Source organism: Mauremys mutica, chromosome 25 (genome assembly GCF_020497125.1).
Source record: "Mauremys mutica isolate MM-2020 ecotype Southern chromosome 25, ASM2049712v1, whole genome shotgun sequence".
NCBI lineage: Eukaryota > Metazoa > Chordata > Testudines > Geoemydidae > Mauremys > Mauremys mutica.
In genome coordinates, this window is record NC_059096.1 from 13,297,097 (window position 1) to 13,314,527 (window position 17,431).

Sequence of the window (17,431 nt, forward strand, 5' to 3'; positions counted from 1 at the left end):
GAATTTTTGCAGGGAAAGCTGGATCTTTGTGGTACGTACGTTGTTTGATTTTGACTCTTTAAACTTTGCTCAAAACACTTCCTAAATAAATGGGTTTGGTATTAATCTATTTGGGTCTTCATTGTATGCTAACTCCTGCTCCTGTTGCAAAAACTCCCATGAGCTCTGATATGCTGAATACGTTGGCAAATATTGACCATCAGCTTAATATGTAGAAATAGCAACCCACTGAGCTAATGTAACAATCAATACTATGTTTCTATACGCTCCATGTAGTTTCACAATCCACCGTGTTAGAATCAGGTAATTTTCTCCTTTGGATTATAAGGGTACTATGTATTTTTTAATATGAAGAGAACACATTAACAGTGCATGTACTGCTGTTAGTCCTGTACTGGAGTAATTACCTTTCAAACGGATGCTCTGTGTGTGGCACTCGCTTTGAAGAACACTAACAGGGATTCTAATGTTCAGCTTGCACGCATTGCTAGCAGGTCGCAGCTAGGAAGCTTGTACATAAAGATTTGAATTTTGTTTTCAGATTTCGCATTAGTAGAATACCGTGTCCAAATACTTCACTGCACAATTATATGCCAGATGTTTTGTTTTCAAACTGACAGATTGAACATTTGATGTTGCCAGACAGCGGGTGACTGAATTTTTAAATGTGTTGAATTTGAAGGTGACAATCCAGGTTTAAATATGCTGCTGATTGTAGATTTTTGAAAGTACACCTCTACCTCGATATAATGTGACCCGATCTAACACGAATTCGGATACAATGCAGTAAAGCAGTGCTCGGGGGGGAGGGGGGGGCAGGACTGCGCACTCCGGCGGATCAAAGCAAATTCGATATAACGCGGTTTCACCTATAACACGATAAGATTTTTTGGCTCCCCAGGACAGCGTTATATCGGGGTAGAGGTGTATTCATCTCCAGAGCCAAATTCTGCCATCGGTAATTAAGCAAAGCCCAAAGGGGCTTTCTGCTCAAGTGAGGAGCACAGACTTTGGCCCTAGTTTAAATTGCTGCCTTACCCTGAATGAAAAAAACCAGTTGGGCCAAACTATACTCTATAATATGTGAGGGTGATTTATATCTAGGTTTTTTGTTTCTACGGGTGGCGCACATCCGCACATCACCTCGATATCGGTGCACATAACAAAATTCATTCCGCACATGGATGGAAAAAATTAGAGGGAACATTGGTTACTTCCCGTCTTACATATGACACCCCTGTCAATGATATTTGCCTTTTTGCAACGGCATCAAATTGTTGGCTTATATTTAATTTGTGATCCAATATAACCCCCAGATCCTTTCCAGCAGTACGATCACCTCACCAGTTGTTCCCCAGTTTGTAGTTGTGCATTCAGTTTTTCCTTCCTAAGAAGCAAGAGGAAGACCAAGGACAGAGTAGGCCCGTTACTCAATGAGGGAGGAAAGACAATAACAGAAAATGTGGAAATGGCCGAAGTGCTAAATGATTTTTTTGTTTCAGTTTTCACCAAAAAGATTAGTAGTGATCAGACATTTTACATAGTGAACCCCAGTGAAAATGAGGTAGGATCAGAGGCTAAAATAGGGAAATAACAAGTTAAAAATTACTTAGATAAGTTAGATGTCTTCAAGTCACTAGGGCCTGATGAAATACATCCTAAATACCCAAGGAGCTGACTGGAAAGATGCCATTAGTGATTATCTGCAGAAAGTCATGGAAGACGGGAGAGATTCCAGAGGATGGAAGAGGACAAATATCGTGTCCATCTATAAAAAGGGGAATAAGGACAATCTGAAGAATTACAGACCAGTCAGCTGAACTTCAGTACCTGTCAAGGCTGATTCCCCACTCTGGCACTCCGAGTGCAGAAGGTGGGGCCCGCAAGGATTCTAAAAATTAATACTGGTCACTCCAGGCTGGTATTTAACTCCCAAGGTTACAGCTTTTCCCTGACCTTGGATGGGCAGATGCTGCCACCACCCAAATGCAAAACCCCTTGGAATCCAGGAAGGCGCACTTCAAATTCCTTCCTATGGGTTACCCTCAACACACACACACACACACACACACACACACACACACACACACGAAAAAGAAAACAAAAGAAATTAGCTGTTGCCCCCAGCTAATTAAACAACATATGTACAAACCTCTTAGGACACCGAAAATCCAATCCTGTTCTTAAAAAAGGTAAATTTTATTAAAAGCAAAAAGCAAGAAAATACATCTGGAACTTCGGCTTTTGCTAGATTTAAAAAACTCACTTACAAAAATTAAACATCAGGAATAACGTTCTTGAGGTCCAGCTTAAAGGTTACAAGCAAAACAAAAAGCATTTGGGGTTAGCGTTTGTTTGCAGCGTAACAAGCTGTGGGAGGGAGGGGGGAGGAGCGGGAACGCGGCACACACAGGGGAGGAGACGGGGCTGGGGGAAGGAGTCCAATAGGGGCAGGGAGGGGGCGGAGCTGGGGCAGGGTATTTGGGGGAAAGGTTGGAATGGGGCAGGGCGGGGGTGGAGTCGGGGCAGAGCTGGTGGTGGGCAGGCCCAGCATTTCCATTAGGCAACCCTAGGCGGTCGCCTAGGGCACCAGGATTTGGGGGGCGGCATTTTGTGCGCTCTCCATGGGGCGCACGGGAGCTTCCAGTTCCGCTCCCGTCGCGCCGCCGAAGAAGGACCTTCTGCCGACGTGCCGCAGAAAACAGCGGCAGGCAATTGAGCAGCTCAATGACGGCCGCTGTTGCCTGCGGCATTTCAGCGGAGGGTCCTTCTTCGGCGGCGCGATGGGAGTGGAACCGGAAGCTCCCGCGCGCCCCGTGGGGAGCGCACAAAATGCTGCCTCCCGAATTCTGCCTAGGGCGCCAGAAACCCTGGCGCCGCTCCTGGGGGTGGGGGGCACGAGCACCCACTGGCGCCTGGAGAAGTTGGTGCCTATCAGCAGGAATGTTGTAAGTAAGACACAAGGAGTAGTTCTTCCGCTCTACTCCGCACTGATTAGGCCTCAACTGGAGTATTGTGTCCAGTTCTGGGTGCTACATTTCAGGAAAGATGTGGACAAATTGAAGAAAGTCCAGAGAAGAGCAACAACAATGATTAAAGGTCTAGAAAACATGGCCTCTGAGGGAAGATTGGAAAAAAATGGATTTGTTTAGTCAGGAGAAGAGAAGACTGAGTGGGGACATAACAGTTTAAAAACACAAAATGAGGAGTCCAGTACACAAAAAAGTATTACAAGGATGCGGGAGGTACGGTAAATTATTCTTATTAACTTCGGAGGATCAGACAAGAAGAAATGGGTTTAAATTACAGCAAGGGAGGTTTAGGTTGGACGCTTGGAAAATCTTCCTTACTGTCAGAGTACTTAAGTACTTGAACAAATTCCCTGGGGAGGTGGTACAATCTCCATCATTGGAAGTTTTTAAGAACAGGTTATACAAACATCTGTCAGGAATGGCCTAGTTATTACATAGTCCTGCTTTGTGTGCAGGGGACTGGAGTAGATGACCCGCTGAGATCCCTTCCAGTCCTATGATTCTACTTTGCACTTATCTCTATTGAATTTCATCTTGTTGATTTTAGACCAATCCTCCAATATGTCAGGGTTGTTTTGAATTTTAATCCTGTCCTCCAAAGTGTGTGCATCCTCTGTCAGCTCGGTGTCATTTGCAAATTTTATAAATATATTCTCCATTCCGTTATCCAGGTCACTAATGAAAACACTGAATATTACTGGCCTGAGGACTGACCCCTCTGGCAACCCACTAGATACATCCTCCCAGTTTCATAGCGAACCAGTGATAACTACTCTTTGAGTACAGACTTTCAACTGGTTATGCACCCACCTTATAGTGATTTCCTCTAGACAACGTGCTCCTAGTTTGCTAATGAGAATGTCATGTGGAACTGTGTCCAAAGCCTGACTAAAATCAAGATATATGACGCCCACTGGTTCCTCCTTATCCACTAGGCCAGTAACCCTGTTAAAGAAGGAAATTAGGTTGGTTTGGCCTGATTTGTTATTGACAAATCCATGCTGGCTATTCCTTATAACCAATAATCCTCTAGGTGCTCACAAACTGATTGTTTAATCATTTTCCCCAGTATCTTTCTCGGTATCCAAGTTAAGCTGATTGGTCCTCTTTGTTCCTCCTCTTAAAGATAGGTTCTGTGTTTTCCCGTCTCCAGCCCTCTGGGACCTCACCTGGCCTCCATGAGTTCTCAAAGAGAACTGCTAACCGTTCCATGATTTCTTCAGCTAGTTCCTAGGATAAATTTCATCAGGCCCTGACGACTTTGATACATCCAACTTATCTAAATATTCTTTAACCTGTTCTGCCCCTGTTCTGGCTTGCCTTCCTTCCCCCTTGTTGTTAATATTAACTGTGTGGAGTAACGTTTTTAACCCATTTAGTGATTTGATCTAGACCACATTCCCCTGGAGAGTGCCTCAGTTTTCCCATCTGTAAAATAAGGATAATTACTATAGGTGGAGCTTGTAGCCCTGGCTATTATGAAGGTTGTCTGATACTTACCATTTTAAATCCCAGTTTTCAGTTGCTTATAACATTGCCAAACGTTAACCATTTGGGCTGAAAATTTCCATGTCAGGTGTCTGGCTCGGACAGAATGTTTCTGGAAAATTTCAGCCAAAAGGGTTTGTTTCCAAGAACAAGACTAGGGAAAAAGACATTGCGTATAAAACTATTCTGGCAGCCTTTCCTTTGAGAACCTCTGGTTCCCACATGCTTTGGAGTAGCGGCTTTGTAATTTGGCTTTAGTGTCAGGGATGAGCTTTTCGCTCTCACTTTGAAAATCTGCCCAGATTTGGGCAAGTTATCAGTCTTTGAACAATAGCAGTTAGCGAATGCTCAGCAGAGACTTCTTAGATTTTAACAGCTAAGTTCCCCGAATATTCCATCCCCACTGGGCCTGCCCCAGCCCGGGGCTTAGCGGGACCCTCCCTGCAATCGCAGCTCCGGGATTGTAGAAAATCAGCATTCATGGTTCAGAAAGCTCCTACGCCAGCTCTTTTACAATTCTTGGTTGCAAGTTATCCAAACCTGATGATTTAAAAATGTCTAACTTTAATAGCTGCTGTTTAACATCTTCCCAAATTACTGCTGGAATGGAAAGTTTTTCATCATCACCATGTGATGTGACCGTGTCATCTGGCTTTTCCCCAACTGCAGAACAGGACCATTTATGCTAACGTGTCCCCTGATCTAAGTAATAGACCACGTTTCTCCCATACTTCCCAGAACCAGCAACAGAACCGAGGTACCCTGAGACCGGTAACCACTCGATTAGACCATTCCCTATTCCCCAGCAATAGAACCCAGGAATCCGGAGCCCCAGGCCCTGCTGAGATCACATTGCTCCAGACTGGGACTATAACCTGAGTCCTGTCTTCCCTGACTGGCTCCAGACCTGGGTGGGCAAACTTTTTCGCCCAAGGGCCACATCGTGATTCCAAAACTGTATGGAGGGCTGGGTAGGGAAGGCTGTGCCTCCCCAAACAGCCTGGCCCCCGCCCTTTATCCACCCCTTCCCACTTCCCGCACCTGACTGCCCCCCTAAGAACTCTCGACCCATCCAACCCCCCTGCTCCTTGTCCCCTGACCACCCCCTCCCGGGACCACCCGCCCCTAACCGCCCCCCTGGGACCTCACCCCCTATTCAACCGCCCCTGCTCCCTATCCCCAGACTGCCCCAACTCCTATCCACACCCCCGCCCCCTGACAGCCCTCCCGGGATTCCCATCCATATCCAACCCGCCTTGTTCCCCGACCCCTGAGCGCCCCCCCAGAACCTCTGCCCCCTCCAACCGCCCCCTGCTCCCTGTCCCCTGACTGCCCCAACTCCTATCCACACCCCCGCCCCCTGACAGCCCTCCCGGGACTCCCACACATATCCAACCCGCCTTGTTCCCCGTCCCCTGAGCGCCCCCCCAGAACCTCTGGCCCATCCAACCGCCCCTGCTCCCTGTCCCCTGACTGCCCCCCCAGACCCCTGCCCCTTGTCCAACCCCCTCACTCCTCGCCCCCTTACCATGCCGCTCAGAGCAGCATGTCTGGCCGCCGCGCCGCCCGGACGGAGCTCACAGCCCCGCTGCCCAGAGCGCTGGCGAGCTGAGGCTGCAGGGGAGGGGCCGGGGACTAGCTCAAGGGCCGGGCAGGACGGTCCCGCAGGCCGGATGTGGCCCGCGGGCCGTAGTTTGCCCACTTCTGCTCTAGACCACACTCCCCTCCCTGAAGAAAGCCACAGGCAGGTGTGACTAGCCCAGCCAGGTTTAGCTGCATCTCCATGTCCGCTGAGTGAGGCTGATGAGGGTGTGTGGGGAGGAAGGCCCCTCTGGAGGCCTAGCGACGGAAAAGCGCAGTGCCGGCCGCCATGACACACACACACAGCACTGTCTTTACATCCTCGGCTGTGATTTCCGAGCCGTCTATATATAGCACAGCGCCACAGCTTGCGCTGCCAGCTCCAGGCTGCCATCAGCTCTGCTTCCATTGCTCCAGCCAGGCTGCAGACGCAGGGTCAGCCATGAACACTCCCAGCTGACAGCATGGCCTGGAGAGCCAGTTGTTAAATAAAACAAAAGCAAAAAGGAATCAATTAAATCCTTGGCGGGGGGGCAGGTTTAGCGAGGGGACATGGGCACTGCTCCTCATCTGCGTGTGTCTGTGCCCAGGGTGCGGCTGTTGGAGAGGCGGCCTGGATGCAAGGCCCACAGCTCGGCTTCCTCCGACAGCGGCATCATGTCAGGACTCACTGCTGGTGTCTCCATTGCATAAGTTTTTGCATCTGTGTCTTCTCTCGTCCCGCTCTGCATTGCTGGGAGGGGGATTCTCAAACAAGGCAAAGCTCCCTGTCACACACGCTCCCAACCCGGAGGTGATTCCCTGCCACGATCACAATGCTCCAGCTGTGAGCTGCTGCACGACTGAGTGCAGTGAGGCAAGGGAGAGACGTGTAAGGGCCCTGGCCTCTCCCGACTCTTCTTTCCTCTCGTGGGTGATGGCCATCTACGTGCCCCTTGCCCACAGGCCAGAGAGAAAATCCCCAGGATGCCACCTGCTCTCCACAGGCCCCGCCCCTGCCCAGCTGCTGATCACATCTCAGGTCTCTTGCTTTCCGGTGTCACTGGCTGAAAGTGAGACACTGACAGAGGCTCCGAAGTTGCAGCCACAGGGTCTTGTGCAAGGTGCTGAGTGGAAACACAGGGCGGCGGCAGAGCCGAGCCAGGGACGCCAGGACCTTGCTCATTGCCGGAGGAAGGTTTCTGTGGAGGCCACAAGGAAGCTCTGATCCAGAGCAATGTGCACTCAAGGGCTGGCACCCTCCCTCAGCCCCTAAAGGCAGCACCCCCTGCACCCCTTCCCTGCAGCAGTGCCAGGCTCCGGCCATAGCCCCGGCGCTGGCTCCGAGGGGAAGGGACACCACGCTGGGCCCTGGCAGGTGCACCTTTGTGGGACTGAAGGCGGCACAGGGTGCGAGGCTCCCGCTCCCTGGACTCTGGAAGCCCTAATTCTCCTCCCCGCAGCCCGGGCTGGAAGATCAAGGCTCCGAGGTTCCTGGGACGGCCTCCCTGCTTCCTCACACCCACAGCGTGGGCGACCTCACGGTGGGCTGGCAGATGTGGGCAGAGTCCCTTGCGTGACGACACAGAAACAGCACAACCTGCGTTTGTTACTGGCAGAGGGACTGAGCCAGCTCCCCGCACGGGGCTGACACCAAAACACTGTCCCTGTCTCCGGGCAGGAAGCACCTTCCCCCCTGCTTCCTCTCGGGGCATGGCCTGGGCCAGGGGCCCTTCCCTTCCCCTCCAGGGAGAGCCACACCTGGAGGGACTGGCCGTGGCTGTGCCACACACTGACCCAGCCAGCGCAGTAACGGTCACAATGCCGCACTCTCCATCCGGGAATCTCCCTGGCCCTTGGAAGCCCTGATGCATCAAGGCTCACGCCCTGCCCTGCATAGCAGGTGGGTCACAGAGGGGCCTGCCCACAGTCACACAGGAAGGGGAACAGACCCTCTGCCTTAGCCAGGAGCCCATCCTTGCAGCGGCTGGGCCCCGTGGGTCTGTGCCACAGCTCTGGCCTGGGACCGGACTGGGGTAAAATGTTACCCCTCCTGCCCCAGGTTTCAGCCCGGCCTCTCCCTTTGTCTCCATCCACCTCACAGCTGCGTCCACATTACTCTGGGGACTCCCCACAGCATCTCGATGAATGCTGGCCAATGCCTGCCCTGCCGTCCTTAAACCCCGCCCCGCCTCACACCCCCAGCGGGATGACCCCAGGCCCCGCGGGGTTTGTTCCCTAGCGTACGGAGTGGTATGAGTACGACCCTCACGCTGGGACCATCTGGGGACGGGAATCTGTGCCTTGGCCCAGCACCATTTGCCCTACTGCTGCCTAGGAACTTTCTAATGGCACAAATCCGAACACCTTAGCCCCGCCCCTTCCCCGAGGCCCCGCCCCTTCCCCGAGGCCCGCCCACTACATTCCCCCTCCCTCAGTGACTTGCTCTCCCCCACCCTCACTCACTTCCACTGGGCTGGGGCAGGTTGTTGGGGTGCGGGAGAGGGTGAGGGCTCTAACTGGGGGTACGGGCTCTGGGGTGGGGCCAGAAACGAGGGGTTCAGAGTGGGGCTCTGGGCTGGGGCAGGGAGTTGGGGTGCCGGAGAGGGTGAGGGCTCCGGCTGGGGGTGTGGGCCCTGGGGTGGGGCCGGGGATGAGGGGTTTGGGGTGCAGGAGGGGTACAGGCTCTGGCCTGGGGGTGCGGGCTCTGGCATTTGGCCGGGGATGAGGGGTTTGGGGTGCAGGAGGGGGGGCTGCAGGTTTAGGCAGGGGGTTGGGGTGCAGGAGAGGTACGGGCTCTGGGCTGGGGGTGCGGGCTCTGGAATGGGGCCAGGGATGAGGGGTTTGGGGTGCAGGAGGGGGCTCTGGATTTGGAGGGGGCACAGGGCTGGGGCAGGGGATTGGGGCTCAGGGGTGGGGCGCGGGCTTACCTCGGGCGGTGTGACGTTATTGATATAAATTGGGACCATATAGAACATGGGTTGCAACCAAGGTCCTGTAGTGGCACCAAATCTTAGGTAAAGGGGGTCATCTAAGGTGTCTAAGACCAGGTTCTGGGTTGCTGGTTATGATTATGCTGTCTGTGTGCATGTATCATTTTTAATTGAAGTTATGTATATTGGCTCTATACTGTCTGTATTTCAAGTTGGTGATGTGCTTCTGGGTGATATCCCAGACAAGTTGGTGTTAGCTCTGCTTAGCCTGCTTGATGGCCCATTAAGGACCATCAGCTACACAATTGACCCATGGAGAGAAGGCAGGCACGCCTTATGACTCAGCGAAGTATGCAGGGACTGGCCCATGTGACTCCATACTCCATTTTGCTGTAATTTTCCACAGTGGGGAAAAAGAGGTTCTTACACCTGGAAAAGCCTATATAAGGCTGATGCATCATCTCCATCTTGTCTTCAATCCTGCTTCTGACCTCTGGAGGGACTTTGCTAGAAACTGAAGCTCTGCACAAAGGACTGAATGACCCATCCCAGCGGGGGATGTTCCAGAGACTTGATTTGAACCTGCAGTTTACTCCAGCACTGCTGCAAGCCTGAACTAAGAACTTTGCCATTACTGTATGTAATTGATTCCATTTAACCAATTCTACCTCTCATCTCTACCTTTTTCCCTTTGTAAATAAACCTTTAGATTTTAGATTCTAAAGGATTGGCAACAGCGTGATTTGTGGGTAAGATCTGATGTGTATATTGACCTGGGTCTGGGGCTTGATTCTTTGGGATCGAGAGAACCGTTTTCTTTTACTGGGGTGTTGGTTTTCATAACCGTTTATCCCCAGGACGAGTGGGACTGGTGGTGATACTGGGAGACTGGAGTGTCTAAGGGAATTGCTTGTGTGACTTGCGGTTAGCCAGTGGGGTGAAACCAAAGTCCTTTTTGTCTGGCTGGTTTGGTTTGCCTTAGAGGTGGAAAAACCCCAGCCTAGGGCTGTGACTGCCCTGTATGAGCAATTGGTCCTGAATTGGCACTCTCAGTTGGGTCCCGCCAGAACCGCCTCGTCACAGGCGGCTCCTGGTCAGCAGCTGCAGGGCTAAGGCAGGCTAGTCCCTACTTGTCCTGGCACTGCACTGTGCCCTGGAAGAGTCTGGCAGGTCCCGCTCTTGGGGGGGGCGGGGACAGGAGGCTCTGCGTACTGCTCTCGCCCACAGGCTCCGCCTCCCCTGCTCCCATTGGCTGTGGTTCCCGGCCAATGGGAGTGTGGAGCCGGTGCTCGGGGTGGGAGCAGCGCGTGGAGACCTGTGGAGACCTGTGGCCCCCATCTAGGAGCAGGACCCACTGGCCACTTCTGTGCCAGTCGAAAACCGGACACCAGGCAACACTACTGCTGCCCTGGGATCACGCAGATGGGCCGAGTGTGGGGCTGGAGCAGCCCAGATCCTGGGCTCCAAACGATTCTGCCTGCCCCGGGCAGAGCTGAGACCAGCCGGTAGGAGCGCAGGTCAGGAGCTGGGCTCTGCACTGGCTCACGTGGGTGACCTTGAGGTAGCAACAACCCCCGTCATATTCAAGGTGAATAGCCAGGCAGAGCCCCAAGTCAGATGCTGAGAATGGCACCAGTAACAACTGCTGGGCCAAACACCAAGGGAGTCTTCAGAGCCAGGCTGGAGGCTTTAGGGAAGATGCTTTGGCCAAACAAGCTATCGGACTCAGTAATGGGGGGAAACTCTGAATTGTGATTTACCGGAGTTCTGACCAGGTGATCTAATGGATCCACCCGGCCTTCAATTCTGTGAATCTACAGCGTGGTGAGTGCGCAGCCCAACCTAGCAATCCTGGTGCCCTCAGCGAGTTCTTACCCGCACAAGAGGGAAGGCTGGTCGGGTGACGGGGGTTCTCGATTCTCCAACCTCCACTTGGACAAACGCTGATCAGCCCCCGTGGTTGTGGAGCCGGCCTGGGCCGCAGGCAGGTCTGCACTAGTGCTCGCAGTGGCCTTTTTCTTTCTGCTGACAAATCCACCCTGAGCTCTGCAGGCGGCTCCCTTCTTTGGCCGGCGTCAAGCTGCTCCCATCCCTGGAGCTGTTCGGCTGAACCCTTGGCCGTTTGCGGTGTGTCACGTGTCACTTGGTATCACGTCAGCTTTCTGATTGGGTGGATGGGACTTTTTAAATCAGGCGAATAGCCACCAATGACCATTCTTCTTCACCCCCCAAATCCTGCTGTCTCCACTCAAAGGGGAGTGTCAGACAATGAACGGCCATTCCCCCTTCAGACGTTTGTAAGGCTGGGTTCCCAGGGGCACGGCTGTGGGTCAGGATCCAAGCAGGTGTTAGCAAAGAATCTCGCACAAATCCAGCAGCACTAGCTAGCGCCAAGGACACAGGCTCTGTGTTCAAGGTGAATTCACGCTCCGCTCCTGTTAACTTCAGTGTCCCAGTCCCCTCATTAGCGCCTTGTCGGGCTCACTTTGGGGAAGCTGGAGGGATTTCAAGTTTCCTCGGCGCCTCCTCGTTTTGTTCAGAGCGTCTCCCTGCTCCGAGGGTGGTTTATTAGCAGTAATGAATGCAGCCTGCGGGCTGCATGACACAAATGCTCGTTGGACCTTGTTAGTGACATGTCACCATTTTGGGTTTCTTCGAGTCTAACAATGGCTCTGCGTCCTAGGGTTTGACCTCCGCTCTCCTTCCCCGTCCCTGCGATGCCGCATCCTAACCAGGCTTGGCAGCTAATCTTAAGGCTTCCTGACACCCCGTTAACTTCCGAAGCCTCGCTCCTCCCTTTGCATTGCTTTGCATTGCGGGCTCAGCGCTGGGGGAATCTCACAGCCTCTCTGGAAACAGGGCAGAGTATCCGGGGCCTGGTGCGACCTCCCAGAGCCACCCCAGCCTGGCTCCAGTCAGCGAGTAAGGGGGTCAGAGGGGCCCTGGGTCTGGTCACAGAACCATTCGCTCCCTCAGCTCAGGGAGTCAGGCACAGATTCCCCAGTGGGAGTCAGGCACCTAAATACCTTCAGGCTCAGGCACCAACTCCGATGGGCTCGGAATGGCTAGCTTCCATCAGCCCTTTGAAAATGGCAGTCTCAATGCTAGAGGTGCCAAGCTCTTCACCCAGCCCCTCCTACCTGGAATGAGGGCAAAGCACAGCCTATCCCTGATGCTTCCCAAGTCTCTGCCCCGCTCTGTGCCTCAGTTTCCCCATCTGTAAAATGTCAATCGCCATATTGCTCTTGTCTCCCCAGGAGACTGCGAGGTTTATTTCATCCTAATATGTGAAATGCTTTGAGATCCGCAAGCCCACGCCAAGTTGTATTGCTGTTCTTATATCTCCCCAGTGCACCATCCTCCCCGACTCGTCTTTGAGGGATACAGCCAACCCCAGCTGTCACCGGAACCCAGCACCCGGGCACTTGTTCTGAGAGAGCAGGCCATGGCCCCCCTGACCCCCCGGCGCTGGCACCCCTGCACGGAGCATCTTGGCAGACGCTGTCCAGGCCCAGCAGATGAGACGCTCCAGTGCCTCGTCCTGACCGGCTTTTGCCCTTCTCCAGCCCATTGATGGGAGGTCTCCCAAGCGCTGTGGGAGGCGTCCGCACCGCCAGAGGCGTTTCCCCGTCTCGGGGCTCACGTAGCGTCTCAGTGCACACAGGAGCCAAGGCGGCTAATCATTCCGGGTGCCCAAACGGAGACACTTCCAAAGGGGCCAGTCGGCTTCTGAGGCCCAGGTAAGTGGCCACACTGGAGGCAGGTGCTGCAGTGGGGGGAATGGGAGGAGGAAACTCCCCTCCCATCCGTATATGGCGCCCCCTTCAGTCTGCTTCCAGACATTGCACCTTAGCCCAGCGAGCATTTCCCGGCCCAGGCCGGCACCTTGTCCAGCTGGGCTGGGGAGTGGTATAGAGGTGAGGAGGGAGCAAACTCCACCTTGTGGGCAGCAGGCAGGGATGGCGTTTGCAGCTGCTCTGGGAGCAGGGAGGGCGACGGCGTCCCAGGATAAGGGTTAATGGGACGCACCTGGCTAGCTCCCCCAGAGACACAGGCGGGGCAGAGACCGGACAGGCGCTCCGCTCGGGAAGAGGGATGAAGGGGGCTGTACAAAGCAAAGGTTACAACTGGAGGGAGGCTGGCCCAGTGGTCGGGGCTCTCGCTTGGGACTTGGGATAGCTGGGCTCAGTTCCCTGCTCTGCCACAGCCTGTGTGACCGCAGGCAAGTCAGTTAGAGCCTCGGTTTCCCATCTGAGGAGAAAGATGCCCCCGTTCTCCCAGCCTGTGGGGCTCTGCGGGGCTGGGACTATTTCTCGCTCCGTGTCCCTGCTGCGCCCAGCTCAGACGGGCCCTGAACTGGGGCAGGGCCTCTCGCTGCTCCAGGTGAACAAGGACAGGACTTCTCAATCGATCCCATTAAATGTCCCACTGCGGCCGGCGTCTCAGTGGAGGCCTGGGAAGCACCGCCGTGCCCTGCACTGGCACCCCGAAGGAATGCACCCGTTAACCCAGCTGCAAGCCGCCCCCTGATTGCACTTGCGAGGCCTGCGCAGCGCGCAAGCAAAAGCCACTCAGCGTCTGTCAGAACCATCCCGAGCCCCAGCTGAGCCTGCAAACAAAAGCTCCAGTTCCTGCTGCATTCCCAGAGCCCGGCCAGCTGTTAGACAAAGGACACGCGGGCACTCGCCAGACGGGTTTGCCATGCTCCACAGGAAACGACAGGACCCCCCAGCAAAACAATGTGTGGTCCTGGCTGCACGAAAAGCCAATTAGCTTAATGAAGTGAACCATCACAAGCACCCGCGCTGCCTCTCCCCACGCTGGCCCAGATAGTCTCCTGCCCAAGCCTCAACAGAGACGCTGCCTGGGCCACACGGTAGCGCAGCCTCCCTTGCTGGGAAGGAGCAGGGGCTCAGCTGGGAGGGGAGCAGCTCGCTTTGGAGTGACAGGCGGGTGCGGGGATTAGCTCCGAACCATCCCAGGCCGGGGTCCTGCTTAGAGAGCCCCACGCTGCCCTGGTCACGCAGCCCCCATGTCACGCTGCCAGAGCGGTGCAGCTCCAGCCGCTCTCCTGCGGCACCGGCGCCCACCGCAGCAGGGTGAGCTCAGTTCCCATTGTACACGGCCCCTTCCCTGCGAGGGGGGTCTCCAGAGCTCACCCCTCTGGCTGCGGGTCCCAGAGTGTGGACAGCTAGCGTGGCCGATCAGCCGGCCTGGGAGCGCACGTGGGCCGACCCGCCGCCTGGGCTTCCAGCCATGCATGGCCAGGGGGCACGTGGGCAGGGGCCGGCCCCCCGCCCAGGAGCTCTCCGCACGAGGGAAGCAGCTGGGTGTTGATGCCAGGAAAAGCGTGTGACGGCAGCCGCGTGTGCATGGGGGGGGGGCACAGGGGCTTTGCCAGGTGCAGGCCGCAGGGGTTGTCCTGACGGGTTCCTGCCCCCGGCCCTGCTCAGAGAGTCTGACAGAGCCAAAGCGGCTCTGGGCTCCAGCGAGAGGAAGCAGCAGGGCCGTGCCGCCCTCGCTCCTGACCCCGTGGAGCTCCCACAGCCGGCTTGGGAAAGGGCTGTTTATCTCTCTCCCTTTCGCCCCTGGAATTCACAGGGGCTGGGGCCCGGCTCCAGCCCTTTGATCTGAGGAGGGGTCAGTGTTTTCCACTCGAGCTCCCCGCAGCGAGGGAGGGAACAGGACGTTGGTGGCTGCAACCGGGACGCCAGGCTCTGACCCAGGTCCCTCTGTAAACATCCCTCATGAGAAACAACCCCGGCCCCGGCCTGGTGGGAACGGCAGCAATGGGAACGGGTGGGACTCGTCTGTCGGAACCTCCCTCCCAGCCGGCCCCACCCCAGCTCATGGAGCCGCACTTCGCACTCCCTGTGAGGCCAGAGTAACTCAACTGACTCTGCTGGCTGAAATCAGTGGGCCAGATACCACGATGACAGGTCTCGAGAAGCAGTATAGCCCAGTGGGTGGAGCACAGACCTGGGACTCAGGAGACCTGGGGTTTATTCCTGGCTCTAGCCTGCTGGGTGACCTTGAACAAGTAATTTCCCCGCTCCGTGCCTCTGTTTCCCCCAGTTAGAATGGAGCCAGGACACTGGCACTGACCAGGGCTCTCTGAGCTCTTCAGGGCAGCGCTAGGGGGAACGGCCTGATCTCGCCCACACCGGGGAATTCCTAAGGGACTGCGGAAAAGTTAGAGCAGCGCAGAACAGAGCCTCTGCCCAGTCACTCCCCGTCACTCGGGCAAGATGGCCACATGCTCCAGAAGCCAGGAGCGCGTTGCAACCCTAATGGGGCACTGGGCTCGGCACCCTGGGGAACGTGCTCACACGTTCCCCACCTTTGGCTGCAAGCAGAACTGGGTCCTTGGTGCTGCACGGAGGGGTCAGGGGCTGCCCTCCCCCACCTGCCAGCTGGTTTATCACTGGCGGGGGGTAAATCGCTGCAGTGGGACGCAGCAGCCAGAGTGCCAGTGTCCCAGGCGGGCGCTCTGCTGCCAAGCCAGTGCAGGGGCTCGCCCCAGCGCATCCCAGTTTATCCCCGTCTCACGTTTCTTGCACCCTCTCCCTCAACCGTGGGCAAGGAGATGCTGCCTGCCTCTTGCAGGGGCCTCTTGGAGCGGCACGTGGGGCGATGTATCCGGGCTAGCGGGGGCTCCACCGGGGCGGGGGGTAGGGGATTAACTCAGCACTTCCTGGGGGCAGGCAGAACTAGATTAAGAGAGAGGAAAATGGGGCAGAAGAGCAGGGAAAGCTGCCCGGCTCCAAGATCCACGGGGCCAGAATCCCCTCCCCTGGGACGCTGGACACTTGCCAGGTGTTGGGCGTGGCCCGGCAGGACGGGGACTGGCTGCTCAGCAGAGCGTCTTGGGCGGCTTAGCCCATGCTCAGGGTGTGTCACCGATGAGTGACGCCCCGGCCTGGCCTCGGGAGCGCCAGCTGGAGAACTCAGGGGTTGAGCCCGGGACGGGCCCAGCGCAATCCCTTGTGTTTCGGCCAAGACGGCGATCGTCACGTTGTGCCTGATGGATTGGGCACTGAGTGGCCAAGCTCCGGCCTTGGGCCACCTCCGAGACCCCTAAGAGCTTGTCTGCGGCTTCAGCACAGGGCTCAAAGAGCTGCTCCTAACCCACAAAGCCCCATTAGCTGGCTACAGCCTTTGCTTTGCCCAGTTTCTGAAGTGATCCAGGGACCTGGCTTCCTCCCCACTCGCCCCTCCCCCAAGCTGGGTGTCGTCTGCAGAGTTTCCTGGTGATAATTTCTGGTTTGGGTCTGTGAAATAGCGAAGGGCCAAGAGCCACTCCCTGCAGACTCCGCTGGAAACACACCTGCTCCATGATGATTCCCTGTTCACAGTTACATTTAATCAGCTTTTAATCCATGCAATGTGGGCCAGGGCCATTTTATAGTCTAGTTTTTAAATCAAAATATTGTGCAGTATCGACTCAAATGCCTTGCAGAAGTCTAATGATATTTTACCTTTGTCAACCAAACCAATGAATCAGCCGTTCCATTATTTTGCCTGGGATTGATTTCAGGCTGATAGGCTGGTAACTACCCACATTGTCCCATTTCCCTTTTTAAATATTGGCACACCATGAGCTTTCTTCCAGTTGTCTGGAACTTCCTTAGTACTTCAAAAGTGCTGGAAAAATCAACGTTAACATTCCGGAGAGCTCCTCAGCCAGCTCTTTTTAAACTCTTGGTTGCAAGTTCTCTGAACCTACTGATTTAAAAATCTCTGACTTTAGTAGCTGCTGTTTAACATCCTCCTGAGTTACTGTTGGAATGGAAAGTATTTCTTCATCATCTTATGATATACCTACAGCTGGCTTTTTCCCAAATACAGAAGAGGAATATTTATTGAACACTTCTGCTTTGTCTGCAGTTCTACCATTTCCATTTAGTAATGGACAATACCATTGCTAGGATTCCTTTTGTTCCTAATATACTTAAAGAAACCTCTTCCTATTGTCCTTAACTGTGCTGGCCATAGATGCCGCCTTGTGTCCTTTTGCTTCCCTTATCAATTTTCTATAATTCCTAGCTTCTAATTTATATTCATTGCAATCAACTGCCCCCTTTTTCCATTTGTTTTTTACATATATATCTGTTTTCATTTTGAATGAACAGCTTGAGACTTGGTTTATCAGAGATTGCATTACACTTCATGATCGTCCAAGACAACTATTCTCCACATTAATGATGCAGTTGGACAGACCAGGCATGGACCACTCTCTGCAGCAGCCTTCCATTTACCAGCGCCATAGGGTGATGAAAGGTCTGTGCCAAATCCATAAAGCCCTTGGAAAGAGAAGATGCTCTTGTGGCTAACCTGGAAGAGAAGCCCTGGAAAGCCTCTGCCATGGATTTTGCACAGAGCCCATACACCATTTGCTGCAGAATGGCTGTGTGGGAG